The sequence below is a fragment of the Neolamprologus multifasciatus genome, chromosome 4 (assembly GCF_963576455.1).
Source record: "Neolamprologus multifasciatus chromosome 4, fNeoMul1.2, whole genome shotgun sequence".
Classification (NCBI taxonomy): Eukaryota; Metazoa; Chordata; class Actinopteri; order Cichliformes; family Cichlidae; genus Neolamprologus; species Neolamprologus multifasciatus.
The window spans coordinates 2,449,776-2,466,027 of record NC_140442.1 but is presented as its reverse complement, the minus strand read 5'-3'; positions in this window follow the sequence as shown (position 1 = coordinate 2,466,027).

The window sequence follows — 16,252 nt, the reverse complement described above, 5'->3', positions numbered from 1 at the left end:
AAGATAATCATCCACATACATTATTCATGGACTTTGACATAATTCAGCACAGTGTGTGCTGTGTTTCACTTCAACTGTCCAATGTGTGACCCTTATCAGTATGGCCCTCTGCTGCCCATACTCCACAGTCCAGATAATGTACGTTAGATTCATTTATGTTAGATTAACGAGTAATTCTAAATTTGCAGTAGCCCTGCAAAAGACTGGCATTACACCCAGTGTTGGTCAAGTTACTTGAAAAAAAGTAATCAGTAACTAATTACTGATTACTTCCCCAAAAAAGTAATCCAGTTACTTTACTGATTACTTATTTTCAAAAGTAATTAATTACTTAGTTACTTAGTTACTTAGTTACCTTTCAAAAACACGATTTACAACCTGAATACGTGATAAAGTGATAGATCTTTCAGCCCAATTCTACTTTTTCTACATAATCCATCATACAAAATGTAATCAAATGGAAAAGTCTCTTTTTAAAACTTGTTTTATTAGTTTTAATCTTTTAACTTTATGCATCAAGCAAAAATTAAATTATCTGCAACATTCTCTGACTTGAAGAAATTAGTTTAACATTTAAACCTATTTTCTGCACATTCCAGCACATAAAATAAAATATTTTGTGTGTTTACACTCAGTCTTTCAAATAGATGCAAGTAAAACACAGCAGAAAATAAATAAAGTCAAAGACTAGCGGTCCTGTTGCTCTATTTTCACCTGTAAAGCAGGAGTGGGGCAGGCGGAGGTTTACCCTGGTGCAGGTGTGCAGCGGTCAGTGGAAGAATCCGCGAGTTTCTCTGTGAGTTTCCCATTACGTCGTAGCTACTCGGTGCTTGTTTGGAAGTTTAGGGGTTTTTTCGCTGTAAAAAGAAGTTTTCTTCCCACGCACAACGGACACTAATGTTTTTGTCACTTTTTATGGAATCAAACTCAAAGTAAGGTCAGTACTTCCACGCTTTAAACGCTGCACGCTCATACTCTCTCTGCACTCGATATATGATCCATTGTTGATCTGCACACAGCTGTTGGCACGAACGTCGCACTTGCTTACGTCACTGTCATGAGACATTCTCGCAAAAAAATATCACGGTTTTAGTAACGCAGTAACGCAGCGTTCCTACGGGAAAGTAACGGTAATCTAATTACGTTTTTGCAATAGTAATCCCTTACTTTACTCGTTACTTGAAAAAAGTAATCGGATTACAGTAACGCATTACTGCCCATCTCTGGTAATGACACCCATGGTCTATTCTGCCATTCATCCTGCGACAGCGGCAATGGGCTCCAGTCCTTCGTTTACAAAGCTGGTACACATCACACATGGATTTCAGGACCAACGGTGTCATGATCTGAGTGTCTGGTGTTTTTCTGTGTGGGTCCTGTGGTTTCCTGTGTTCGCCCAGCAGAGGGGCTTTTAAGGCCAGCTCAGTCCTCCAGTCTTTGACAGTTTATCAGCTTCCTCACAGTGGTAACTACCTTTGGCTGTATCCCAATTCAGGGTCTGCAGCCTTAAAGTACGCAGTCTCAATGATCCTCAAGGGCCGCGTACTCAAAGACCGCTAAGGCCGGAAGTGCGAGGCTTGTGAAATGGGACGGTCTAGCCTCGCTGCCCAGGTTGCCTAGCAACCATGATGCTAACAGCTGGAAACGTTTCATACAGCTTTGTTTGACAGAAATGAAGGAGAAAATCTTTTGTTCATTTGTTTGTTTGTTTCTACATGAGCTTTGATCATTCTCTGTAAGATTAAGCTCAGCTATTGAACGGCGTATATTTTAAAGTAAAGGCTTTAAAACCAAGTTAGTACAAACGTCACTAATGTCACATAACTTTGCCGACATTTGGCCAACAGTAATGTTTTAATGTTCTTCGTTATTAAACATTTGCACATAAATAAGTGACATAATATTCAGTACTTACTTAAAGTTTACTCTTCGGCCGCCCCTCATCCGCTGTTTTTTTTCGGCAAAATTATCCACACCCACCGCCGCGCTATGCATTCTGGGATATGTTGGGCCACGAAGTCTACACCGCCACATCCTTAAAATTCAGGGAAATGAAGGACGCATTTGAGGGCCGCATTTCGAGCAGCCTTCGAATTGGGACAGCCTTCGTCGCGTCGCGGTGACATAATCGGCCTTAAAATGCGGCCTTTAAGGCTGCAGACCCTGAATTGGGGATACAGCCCTTGTCTCTTTGTGTCCCCAGTTCTCTCACCTCTGATTAGACTCATCTGCAGTGCAATCTCCTGGCCACTATTGGTAAAATTCACCAAGCCTGCTTACAAACTCATTCCTGGAGAAGGCAACTACTCACCTGCCCTCCTTCCCAACATCCCTCCTGGATTTCCGGAAACGCGCGATTGGAACCTCACCTTTCAAACACCCCGTCATTCAGACGGACGCTCACTCCGCCACCCTCCCTGAAGCCTCTCGCACATTTTCCAGAGGATAAATATCTGTCCCAAAGGTGAGATCAGACCTCTCATCGAGTGAAGCCGCTAAATGTCAACTGCTTCTCCACAGAATCCAATAAAGTCGGCGTTCTCTGAGAATCTTCCAGCAGCTTCTAAATCAGGTGCATTTCAGCTCAAAGACAGCAAGCCGATTAAGCGCACTGATTAATTCACAGCCTTTAATTGTGCATAATTAGAGAAGAATTAAAGAGAATTAATTTGTGTGCTCTGGGCCTGTTTATCCTCTGAAAATCTTTGAGCAGAAAATTCTGTTTATTCGTGGTTCCTAGAGTTCCCTGCAGAGTGCACCGGGCTTTCTGAATTTTCAGCGAGTAATCAGTCTGCAGAGCCACAGAAATCATTCAAAGTAATAAAAACTAGTGTTCACAGTACAGAAATAAATGAAATGGGATTTTAAGGAGGTAACAGTTAGATCAATTACACGTAGAAACGACAATCTTTGAGAGCAATCGATCTGTGACTCTGGGAAGAGAACTGTGTCAAAACTTCAGCTGACAGACAGGCAGCCTCGTGTTGTGCGATTAGGACGTGCAGTTTAGTAATAAGCTGCAGGATCCCCTGATTTCCATTCCTCATTTTCAGCAGATATCCCCATAATGTGTTTCCTGCGTATCCACAGAAAAGCTTTGATTATATTTGAAAGTGGTTTCTGGGTTAAATGCTCCGCATAGCTCCGTCTCAGCATGGCGTGCTCACTAATGGGAGCCGTTCACTGATATCACTGACTGATGAGTGCTTTTCACTGTGGCTTGGTATCGTATAGAAACGTGCCTTCTGATTGGATAAAGACAGATTAATGCCATAAGCACTTAATAAGTGTGAGAATTGAGTCTCGGCTGAGTAAACTCATTCGGTGGAACTTTAATGTAAATCTCCACAGGCACGTATTTGAACCGGCCAGCATTCATTCAGCTGAGCCGGTAATTACTGAGTAATTCTGTGATCTGTGCTTTAATTGGTGACAAATTCATTGCCTCTCACTCCCATTTAAAATGTATGAACTCATAGAAGGTGGGTGTACAAAGACGAGCCGCGCGAGACGATTTATTTCCCAATTTTTATCACATAAGTACTGGACAAGATTACATCTAGTGTCAGGGGATTGTTTATGAATACGATTTCACTCTTGATTCCCTCTGCATATTGGAAGTATTGAAATTAGACAGTCGCAGGTACATCTGAGCTGCTGATGTGCATCCACAGTGAGAGAAAAGTTGACTAAAGGCCTCGGGCACTGTGCTGATGTCCTATCAGCGAGCAATTAATTTCACACTGTGACTCTATTTGGTTATTTGCATGAAGGATGAACCTAATAAAGGTGCAAAAAAAAACAATTTCCATTTAAAACATTGAACAAATAACAAAATATATTAGCAGACTCCAACGGCATGACAGGCAAAGACATCTACGCATTGAAATAATAAATGTATCTTAGGTTTGCATGCTAACCAGCTAGCTCTGTCCTTTTATAGATATAATGAGTCACCGAAGCGTCCCGTCTGCCTGCAATCCAACAGAGGGAAAGGATCGCTCTGAGAATAGTCTACACTTTTAATCAAAGTCTTTCCAGAAGCAAGTCCACTTGGCTGCTATATCAGCAACACCTCAAAGCAGTTAAGGCCAAACCTCATTAACCCAGTCTAGCCTAGCAGATAGGCTTCGCTGTAATTTTAATGGTCGCCAGACAGAAAAATTAGAGGATTAAAAACAACAACAATAAAGTTTTAGAGCTTTTAGAAAAATGACCTATTATAAGGTTTAAAACAAAGAAAAATATGTTTCCTTTGTGGCCCAGAGGCCTATCATAATCTCTGCTCATAACCACAGCACTGAATAAGTGCCAGGCTAGCTGACCTCGTGGACACTTTAAACCAGAAACAAGCGGATATGTTGAAGCTGTGCTTCACCCACTCATCTTGGATACATGTTGGCGTTTGTATCCGATGACTCTGAGAGGTTTCCAAATTTTTCTGTAGTGAACGTTTGAAGGCTGCAAACAAACGAACTAAAAATTGCTGCTTCTCACCCCTACTTAAGGAAAAACTTCAAAGGATCAAAGATCCTTGTGACATCATCACTCCTAAGCCAATCAGATTGTCACATGACATTTTGGAATGTGGAATGGGGATATATATTTTTTAAACAGTTTTCAAATTTAACTTAATATTTAAGTGTTTCTTACATGACGCGCTTAGTCGATTAAAAAGTTAATTGCCACGAACACCCCTAATGTTATATAACAGACCACAGAAAAAAGACAGTTTTTTTCTACGTGACAGAGCTATAATAAATGTTTCGTTTTTTTAATTATCCTACTTTTTATAAAAGGGAACATTATTTAAAGAATATGTATTTAATTAAAAAAAACCTCTGTATTCATCTAAAGGGTATAACAAGAAGGGTGTCACAGTCTGGCGAGGGCAGACTGTAGGGGTTGACAAAAGGAATCAAAACGCAGACTCAAAATTAACACAAACCTAAACTGGGAAATCTAAACAAACAATAAGAAAAACCTAGACAAGAAACTTGGAAGCATGGCGTGGACAACAGACGACCTGACAATGACACACTGAAAACAGAGGACTTAAATACACAGGAGGTGATTCGGGGAAGTGGGAACACATGGAGGAACAGCTGACTGACATGAGCCTAATGACAGGACAAGGGAAGTGAAACTAAATACAATGAACAAAGAACACACGACTCCTTCAAAATAAAACAGGAAACATGAGACAGACATGATAATACAAACTTGATAACATAAGACACGCAGCATGAAACACAAAGGGTGAGGGAAACTTAAATACAGGGGAAGAAAACACAAGGAGTCTAATAACCAAATGAACTTTGCTAATCTAATGAACTTAAACATAAACAACATCCAAATAAACTAAAACTTAAAACGCTGGGTCAACAGACCCAGGAACATGACAAGTGGAGCATGTGACTGAGCTGAAGCTCTCAATGAGACGGGTTACTGATGAAGGAGGCTCATTTCAACACAAACCACAATAGTTTCTGAATTCTAACCAAAAATCAAAATAGTTTAGTTGGTTAAATGTAAAAGTATGAAAAAGCAGTGAAAATCAAATAAAGCAGCAGCTGAAAAAAATGCAGATTCAATCACAACAGACAAAGGGTCTTGGCTGATAATCCTGAGACTAATGCCGCCAGTACTAATCCGGTCAGGAGGCACGACGGAGGAGCAGACAGCAGGAGGAGCAACCTGAGGTGCTATCCCTCGGCTTGAATTAGCACAAAGAACTGTTACGTCCCCACATAAAAGCTAAGCGAAGAGGGTGGGGGACAGTAACAGTTGGATCCGGGTTGAAATGAAAAGAACGCCAGGCAGAGGTATTTAACACAAAATAAATCTTTATTATAATCAATTAACTCAATAATCATATAAATAGTAACAACAAAAAGAGACAGCACTGCTGCTTTAATGATAAATTGGACAGATCAACCCAAAGAGATAGTGACCACTTCAACAAAGAAAACAAGGATTTGTCACAATGAAAGAGAGGAGGAAGTAACGAAGGCCATAACGGTTTAAACTTATTGAGAGATGAGATCAGATCTGATGGTGCGCAATGACCAAATAAGTTCTGCTGGGACACAAACGGCACTTTAAGCTCACGAGACACCAGAGCCGAGAAGACGGCAAAGAAAAAGTCACTTTTTAGTTTCTAGTTTTGCATCCGTAAAGGAAAAGAGTCCACAATAAAGTAGAGGATGTCGGTCACACTGTTTCGGTTCTGCTTTGTTTGTTTCTACTGCATCTACTTTACCCTTCACGGTTTTCCTCCCAGACTCTTCTGATCAACCCACAGACAATGTGTTAGTGATGTGTTTAATCAAACCACCTGGATGTGTAAGAGCTGGAAGATAGCCAGGCTTCTCACACACACACACACACACACACACACACACACACACACACACACACACACGACCCATCCAGGCCCTTCTCATTAGCTTAGCCGTGATGTGTGGACCCGAGCTGACCAGCTGAGCCAGTTTCTGCAGAGACCTCAGGCCTGCTGTTTGTTTGATGAATCCTTGAACTCCCCTTCCACTGCAGGCATGACAGCTCTGTGGATGGAAACACAAAGCCACAGAGCGTGGGGGGGGGGGGGGGGGGTGGGGGGGTGGGGGGGGGGTGGGGGGGTGGGGGGGGGGGGGGGGGGTGGACAAAATAACAGAAACGGTACATAAAAAAAAAAGATATCTGAGCTTTTATCTAACCACATCACACCTCCCAAGGTATCAACGCAAGGAAGTCAGATGTGTCACCTTTAAAAGATGCCTGGTAATCATCACCTTTTAATATGAAAGTATTCAAAGAGAAATGATGCAACTGAGCTCCAAGGTGCAAACAGTTGGTGCTGCACTGCAGGTGTATCAGGCAAACACAGGATGACTTAACTGTGGAAACACAAACTCCCTCGTGCATGAAGAGGAGTTACTAATACTAATAAAGCTTAGGTAATCCAAAAATGTTAATAAAGGTTAGAATGAGAGCAAACACTGCAAAAAGTCTGCAAAGCTCAGGAAAGTGAAGTCCCTGCAGGAGTGTCTGAAACTTCTCTGTAACAGGAGCTCATAGATAACGGCCCCCAGCTGCCCCGCTGTCAGTAAACTTACTGATTAGTTCATGAGTTCAAATTTAATTTAATAGAACATGATGATTGTGTTTTAAATTGAGGTCTTTATTACAATAAAAAGGATAAGATGATGGGTGTTTTAAGGTGAGCATGCTCCACACTGTCCCTACCAGTGTTGGTTAAGTTACATGAAAAAAGTAATCAGTAACTAATTACTGATTACTTCCCCCAAAAAAGTAATCCCGTTACTTTACTGATTACTTATTTTCAAAAGTAATTAATTACTTAGTTACTTTTTAAAAACACGATTTACAACCTGAATAGGTGATAAAGTGATAGATCTTTCAGCCCAATTCTACTTTTTCTACATAATCATCATACAAAATGTAATCAAATGGAAAAGTCTCTTTTTAAAACTTGTTTTATTAGTTTTAATCTTTTAACTTTATGCATCAAGCAAAAATTTAATTATCTGCAACATTCTCTGACTGGAAGAAATTAGTTTAACATTTAAACCTATTTTCTGCACATTCCAGCACATAAAATAAAATATTTTGTGTGTTTACACTCAGTCTTTCAAATAGATGCAAGTAAAACACAGCAGAAAATAAATAAAGTCAAAGACTAGCGGTCCTGTTGCTCTATTTTCACCTGTAAAGCAGGAGTGGGGTAGGCGGAGGTTTACCCTGGTGCAGGTGTGCAGCGGTCAGTGGAAGAATCCGCGAGTTTCTCTGTGAGTTTCCCATTACGTCGTAGCTACTCGGTGCTTGCTCGGAAGTTTAGGGGTTTTTTTCGCTGTAAAAAGAAGTTTTCTTCCCACGCACAACGGACACTAATGTTTTTGTCACTTTTTATGGAATCAAACTCAAAGTAAGGTCAGTACTTCCACGCTTTAAACGCTGCACGCTCATACTCTCTCTGCACTCGATATATGATCCATTGTTGATCTGCACACAGCTGTTGTCACGAACGTCGCACTCGCTTACGTCACTGTCATGAGACATTCTTGCAAAAAATCACAGTTTTAGTAACGCAATAACGCAGCGTTCCTACGGGAAAGTAACGGTAATCTAATTACCGTTTTTGCAATAGTAATCCCTTACTTTACTCGTTACTTGAAAAAAGTAATCGGATTACAGTAACGCATTACAAGTAACGTGTTACTGCCCATCTCTGGTTCCTACACTCCTTCATCACAAGATCGTGACAGTGAAAACACTCACAGCTTCACAGCTTCAGTCTTAAGATATGTTCTGATCTCAATAAATATGTTTATACCGCACGCTGAAATTACGCATACCCTATTAACCCTCTGAGGTCTAATGCACCATCGAAAAGACCCAAACCCTAACATTAACTCTGACAATCTGAATATGTGTTTTAGACAAACAGAGAACAAAGAAAATAATAATTCCAGCATGAGAAAATTTCCTTTTTTGGTTTTTTAAGGCAATTTTGGTCACGTCTCCAAGATACAGGCTCGGGGTCGGGTTCGGTTTGACACCGATGATGACTTGGTGGTTAATTTCACATTACCATATTTATTACTTTTCTTAATGACCTTACTGATGGATTACGTGACACGTGACTGACAAACTTCGACAGCCATCAGGAAGGGAACAAAGAGAAATTTACCTTATCGGGACAGCTGTGATAATGGAGTGGAGACACTTCATCAGGATACACTCCATGAACATTATTAACTGTGCGCTTCCCAGGGGACGAAGCCGGGGTGAGCTGCTGACATGAGGTCAGAGTGTGCAGTAAATCAGGCTAATGGACGCACGAAATATGCAACGGTGCAGAAAGGTACGATTCAAAGGAATGGCGTTCGCTCGCTGATCAGTATTTCAGAGCTTTTTATTCAACATTAGGATGATCACAGGGCAAAAATACAACTGTTTTTGTCTCTTATAGTACACAAAGTGCTCTCTATGTTCATATGCATTCTTATTATTAAACCTGCAGGCGTCAGAAATCTAAACAAAAACTGCCAGAATCTGTAAATAGAGCCGTCGTCTGCAGCTCTCAGAGAAAACATGAGCATATGCACCAGCACAGCTCTTTTATTGGTTTCACATGGGATTCAAACCCCACTCTGCCAGGTGAAGAAGCCCTCAAACGGCCAAAGTTAAAGAACAGAGCCCAAAGGAGGCGTGGGAGACTAGTTAGCTCTGTCTGTGACGGTTCACAGAAATCAAATGCATGGCAGCAAACTTCACAGTCCAAAATCTTAACCTTAACTGGCACGTTTGGAGTCATGTACAGGTTTTCACTCATCTCAGCGAACAGCATTAACAAGCTCCAGGCAAAGGGCAAAGTTTAAAGAACAATCAAAAAGGTCAAACGGGAGGAGAGTCGATAGAGACATGTGGAGAGTAAGAAGACAGCTGAACTGGAATCAAAAGAAATCAGGAGGCATACAGTGTAGGAACTGTCAGGGAAAAAACAAAGCAATCCAGCAAAAGCACAAAGAGAAGCAGGGGAGTGTAAATGCTGGGGTGAGGGGTTGTCTTATTGCTAGTGGTGTTGCAGAAAACCAGAGGGAACAAACAGGGGAAGTAAAGGAATGAATGAGAAGCTGGGACTGCAAAATGAAACAGAAACAAAATACATACAAGTATATTTACAATTGACTGAAATGTCATTATGAATGTTTTTGTTGTTCTATCTGACTGAAAGCGTTCGTATGATGCTCCACCTGCAATCTGTAAACGAACATTAACAATGGAGTGCACTTTTACCTTAACATGAATGAAACATGACGAATTTCTCTCACCCCAACCAATCACAGCAGATGGCCCCACCCCTCCCTGAGCCTGGTTCTGCCGGAGGTTTCTTCCTGTTAAAAGGGAGTTTTTCCTTCCCACTGTCGCCAAAGTGCTGCTCATAGGGGGTCATATGATTGTTGGGTTTTTCTCTGTATCTATGAAGCGCCTTGAGGCGACTTTTGTTGTGATTTGGCGCTATATAAATAAAATTGAATTGAATTGAATTATTCAAGCATTTGTCTTTTTGTCTTAATGGCAGTGAAAAAAAAAAAAACAGTTTTGAATGATGTCCTCATGGCCTCTTATGTCATTTGCTAATGTGGTTACGCCACAATCAATTAACTCTGTTTCTGTCTGCAGAGGATGGATCCGTAAGCCCGTCAGGGACGCGTTATTACCAGCCTCTGGTTGTTTGGTGTGTCAGTCTGCCTGGGTCTTTTATTTGTTGGCAGATGCCTTGGCATCTGTACCCAGGCCAGGAGCACTGGAGCAGATTGGTGGCCGTGATGGTGCCTGTTTTTCATCATTCGTTAGCCGAGGCCTGCAGATAAGCCATCGTCCCACAGGGGCCTTCCTCTGAAGCGTACTCTCAGGAAAAGATGGTGGGCCACATGTGAGGGTCTGTGGTGCCAAGACAGCAGGCAAATGAGATGATGGACACAGAAACATTGTCACTCTCAGACAGTGCTGGTATGCATGCCGAGATTAGATTATGTAATCTGTTCGGTGGGGCTCTTATCTCATGTGGAATAGCTTTTCTTCATCAATATCCAGTTATGAAAGTGTGTGACCATGTTCAGGAAGCTGCGCCCCTGTTTTATCTCTGCTCAGTTCTCTTTGTCGCTCTGGTTTTCTGGTGCCGTCAGAATCACCTCAATAATCATTTCCTTATCACTGTTTTTGTCCAACGATCCATCTGCCTGCTTTCTGTGAGCCAAGCACTCCCTGACTTTTATTTCCCTGTAAATCTGACACTTTCAGGCCTGCGCTCTTTCAGGCTGTGCAAGGATCTCATCTGAAGCCTGCATCCGTCTCCTTCATCACCATCACCACACCACGGCGACTCTCAGATAACTGTCACTGCTGTACCTCCACCTGCTGCTCTGCTCTGTGATTTCATGCTCAGGCATAAAAATCTACTCCAACTTTCTCCTTGTTACTCCTCAGTGGTTTTGGAGGCACTGAATTGTGCGACATTCAGAACAGCAGATCAAAAGAGTCCTTGTGTGTTTGCATGTATGCTCAATCAAAATGTTATTTTATTTTATGAGTATAATAGCATGTCATATAAAACAAGCTTGAGCTGAGCTGTGTTTAACTGACGACTAAGCTAATGAGACTTCCTGATAACGTAGCACAACATCCTCTTGATAGAATAGATCTTTGTTGTAACTGTTACAAGAACAATGAAACAGTTTCTCTCTGTTAGCAGCGTGTAGATTTTCACATTAAAATTCCTTCAGAATAAGAGGGGAAAAAGAGAAACCAAAAAAATAGACTTAAAGTTAAGGAGGTGCCTACACAGGGAGTGTATGTAATAACATAAGTATCTACACAGATATGTACAAGTTACAGTTACAGTGGGGCAAAAAAGTATTTAGTCAGCCACCGATTGTGCAAGTTCCCCCACTTAAAATGATGACAGAGGTCAGTAATTTGCACCAGAGGTACACTTCAACTGTGAGAGACAGAATGTGAAAAAAAAATCCATGAATTCACATGGTAGGATTTGTAAAGAATTTATTCGTAAATCAGGGTGGAAAATAAGTATTTGGTCAATAACAAAAATACAACTCAATACTTTGTAACATAACCTTTGTTGGCAATAACAGAGGTCAAACGTTTACTATAGGTCTTTACCAGGTTTGCACGCACAGTAGCTGGTATTTTGGCCCATTCCTCCATGCAGATCTTCTCAAGAGCAGTGATGTTTTGGGGCTGTCGCCGAGCAACACGGACTTTCAACTCCCGCCACAGATTTTCTATGGGGTTGAGGTCTGGAGACTGGCTAGGCCACTCCAGGACTTTCAAATGCTTCTTACGGAGCCACTCCTTTGTTGCCCGGGCGGTGTGTTTTGGATCATTGTCATGTTGGAAGACCCAGCCTCGTTTCATCTTCAAAGTTCTCACTGATGGAAGGAGGTTTTGGCTCAAAATCTCACGATACTTGGCCCCATTCATTCTGTCCTTAACACGGATCAGTCGTCCTGTCCCCTTGGCAGAAAAACAGCCCCACAGCATGATGTTTCCACCCCCATGCTTCACAGTAGGTATGGTGTTCTTGGGATGCAACTCAGTATTCTTCTTCCTCCAAACACGACGAGTTGAGTTTATACCAAAAAGTTCTACTTTGGTTTCATCTGACCACATGACATTCTCCCAATCCTCTGCTGTATCATCCATGTGCTCTCTGGCAAACTTCAGACGGGCCTGGACATGCACTGGCTTCAGCAGCGGAACACGTCTGGCACTGCGGGATTTGATTCCCTGCCGTTGTAGTGTGTTACTGATGGTGACCTTTGTTACTTTGGTCCCAGCTCTCTGCAGGTCATTCACCAGGTCCCCCCGTGTGGTTCTGGGATCTTTGCTCACCGTTCTCATGATCATTTTGACCCCACGGGATGAGATCTTGCGTGGAGCCCCAGATCGAGGGAGATTATCAGTGGTCTTGTATGTCTTCCATTTTCTGATGATTGCTCCCACAGTTGATTTTTTCACACCAAGCTGCTTGCCTATTGTAGATTCACTCTTCCCAGTCTGGTGCAGGTCTACAATTCTTTTCCTGGTGTCCTTCGAAAGCTCTTTGGTCTTGGCCATGGCGGAGTTTGGAGTCTGACTGGTTGAGGCTGTGGACAGGTGTCTTTTATACAGATGATGAGGTCAAACAGGTGCCATTCATACAGGTAACGAGTGGGGGACAGAAAAGCTTCTTACAGAAGACGTTACAGGTCTGTGAGAGCCAGGGATTTTCCTTGTTTGAGGTGACCAAATACTTATTTTCCACCCTGATTTACGAATAAATTCTTTACAAATCCTACCATGTGAATTCATGGATTTTTTTTTCACATTCTGTCTCTCACAGTTGAAGTGTACCTCTGGTGCAAATTACTGACCTCTGTCATCATTTTAAGTGGGGGAACTTGCACAATCGGTGGCTGACTAAATACTTTTTTGCCCCACTGTATATATGCCGTATAAAGGAGCAGGTGCAATATGAGGAGCAAGTGATCGGTGGTAGCGCACACTGAATAGGAGGCAGGGCTACAGGTAGGCTGGTTGCTATTATAATAAATACGGTTTATAAATACAGTGAAAATGTCCATAAATGTTAACAGCACAGTGAAGGGTGGAGGTGGGGGTGGAGGCATGTTTGACAGCCTGTGGGTAGAAACTTTTATTGAGGCTGTTTGTCTCGACCTGATCGACCTGCAGCGTTTACCAGAGAGAAAAGTGGGTGTCCAGGGTGCGAGGGTGATGATGATGCTGAAGTCTGCCAGTATAAATGTTTCTGAGGGGGCTCTGCCGCTCTCACCACCCGCTGCAGTTTCCTCTTGTCCTCCACAGTACAGCAGTCAAACCACATATGATCTATTTTGGCTCCAAAGAAACAAGATGGCAGCGACCAAACTGTCAAAATTCAGGTTTCAGAGGGAGACGGAGGTAATAAATGCTGCTCTCTGGAGCTGTAGCACCAGAATGTAAATTTCAAGGGGTAAACATTTTTCTTTTGGCAATTGATGCTTTTTGGGAGTGTCATGAAGACACTCAAAAATAAATTTCCTCTGGTTGGAAAATATTTTGTGCAATTTTCTTGCATTTAGTTCAACATTTACAGTTTTGAGAGATATCTCTGAAATTTCTGTAACTAGAAAAATGTGTAAAAAAACAAAACAAAAATGATGTTCAGTTTCTTTGCAGTTTGTTGCACTTTATGTTGCAATTTATGTAGTTACTATGAACTGAATGCATTCATATTATTAAAATTTGGGATATAATGGTTGTATTAATGTATAGCAACTAGAAATGCTCTAAAAATGTCACTACAGCATGTAAAAATGTAAAGATAAGCTCTAGAGGACTTGGTTCTATGTTGGCTTTTTTATACAAATGGGATTCAGCCATCTTTTATATACAGTCTATAGCAGCCAGCCATACTGAAAGCTTCGCTGACCTTACACTTCGTTTTCTTACTGTGTGACCGCTACTGTCAAAACCTGAAAATCTCCCAAAGCCATAAGTCAACACAAGTTATTACACGTTATTTGGACGGTCGACGTATTAAGGTATAAAATATTCATGCATTTCATTTCCTCACCGCTTACTGGATGTGGAGACCGTCCACTGCACCTCCAGGTCTGAAGAAGCCGTCCCATCATCCTGCTGCCGCGCAGCCGTGAAAACAGGAAGAAAAATGAAACTGATTTATTTTTAGAAAAGCTTTAATATTCAGTTTACTGATGTTCCGCATTACTGTGAATCACATCTCACATTCTTTTCACTCAAGCTTTTAATGCTTGTTAAAGCTTGTTTGTTATGCATTTTTATCTTTAATGTGTCGTCTCTGCTCTTTGAATAATAGCTTGCACCTCGAGGACAAACTGGTACTAGCTGACCTTTAAGCCCTGGTACGTGACACGTGTACCCTTGAAAATGTGATCGCACTCAGCCCCGCGTGCCTTTCCTCTGTGGTCTACCATTGATCATTCACTTTCTCCAGCCACATTTTGCCATCTGGCTCAGGCTTTCAGACCAGTCACCTGCTGTTTACAAGTGCATCTTTGCACTGTGAAGGTGGCGATGATGCCATCAGCTCGATGATTCAAACAGAATCTGCTAAAGATGCTATTTAATAATCAATTTCTTCGTGATCTGTTTAAAAAATACCACATGTATCTGCCAATGAGGCGGCTTTGCTACCTTGTGACACTGATGAGCATTTATTCTCCTTTAAAGCGGCATGCCATTAATTATGCCACAGTCTGATCAATTAACAGTGAAGATGCAGCGAATCGAGACTGGTTACAAACGTGATTGATTTTAATGTCCTTGGATAGTTTTCCTCCCTCCTCCTTTTTAGTCATATTCACTAACATCATGGCATCTATTTGCTCTGCAGCAGTGTCGGTCAAGTTACTTGAAAAAAGTAATCAGTAACTAATTACTGATTACTTCCCCAAAAAAGTAATCCAGTTACTTTACTGATTACTTATTTTCAAAAGTAATTAATTACTTAGTTACTTAGTTACTTTTTAAAAACATAATTTACAACCTGAATAGGTGATAAAGTGATAGATCTTTCAGCCCAATTAAAATATAAACTTATTTTTCTGCATAATCCATCATACAAAATGTAATCAAATGGAAAAGTCTCTTTTTAAAACTTGTTTTATTAGTTTTAATCTTTTAACTTTATGCATCAAGCAAAAATTTAATTATCTGCAACATTCTCTGACTGGAAGAAATTAGTTTAACATTTAAACCTATTTTCTGCACATTCCAGCACATAAAATAAAATATTTTTTGTGTTTACACTCAGTCTTTCAAATAGATGCAAGTAAAACACAGCAGAAAATAAATAAAGTCAAAGACTAGCGGTCCTGTTGCTCTATTTTCACCTGTAAAGCAGGAGTGGGGTAGGCGGAGGGTTACCCTGGTGCAGGTGTGCAGCGGTCAGTGGAAGAATCCGCGAGTTTCTCTGTGAGTTTCCCATTACGTCGTAGCTACTCGGTGCTTGCTCGGAAGTTTAGGGGTTTTTTCGCTGTAAAAAGAAGTTTTCTTCCCACGCACAACGGACACTAATGTTTTTGTCACTTTTTATGGAATCAAACTCAAAGTAAGGTCAGTACTTCCACGCTTTAAACGCTGCACGCTCATACTCTCTCTGCACTCGATATATGATCCATTGTTGATCTGCACACAGCTGTTGTCACGAACGTCGCACTCGCTTACGTCACTGTCATGAGACATTCTCGCAAAAAAATCACGGTTTTAGTAACGCAGTAACGCAGCGTTCCTACGGGAAAGTAACTGTAATCTAATTACCGTTTTTGCAATAGTAATCCCTTACTTTACTCGTTGCTTGAAAAAAGTAATCAGATTACTGCCCATCTCTGCTCTGCAGCATCAAGTTTATACAGTCAGTAGTCGGTTTGAGACTCCACATCGAAAGGAGACAGTGGAGATGGTTCGAGCGACGGACGTATGTCAGGCACGTCGTACTGGGATGAGGCTTCAGCACAGACTCAGGCCACGTCCACACTAATACGCTTTCGTTTGAAAACGCATCTTTTTCTCTCCGTTTTGGCTCAAAGAAAACGCAGCGTTTTGGAAATGCTCTCCAAAGCGGATATATTTGAAAACGCCGTTTTCAGTGTGGACAGCAAACCCGGAGCCTTTTCGAAAA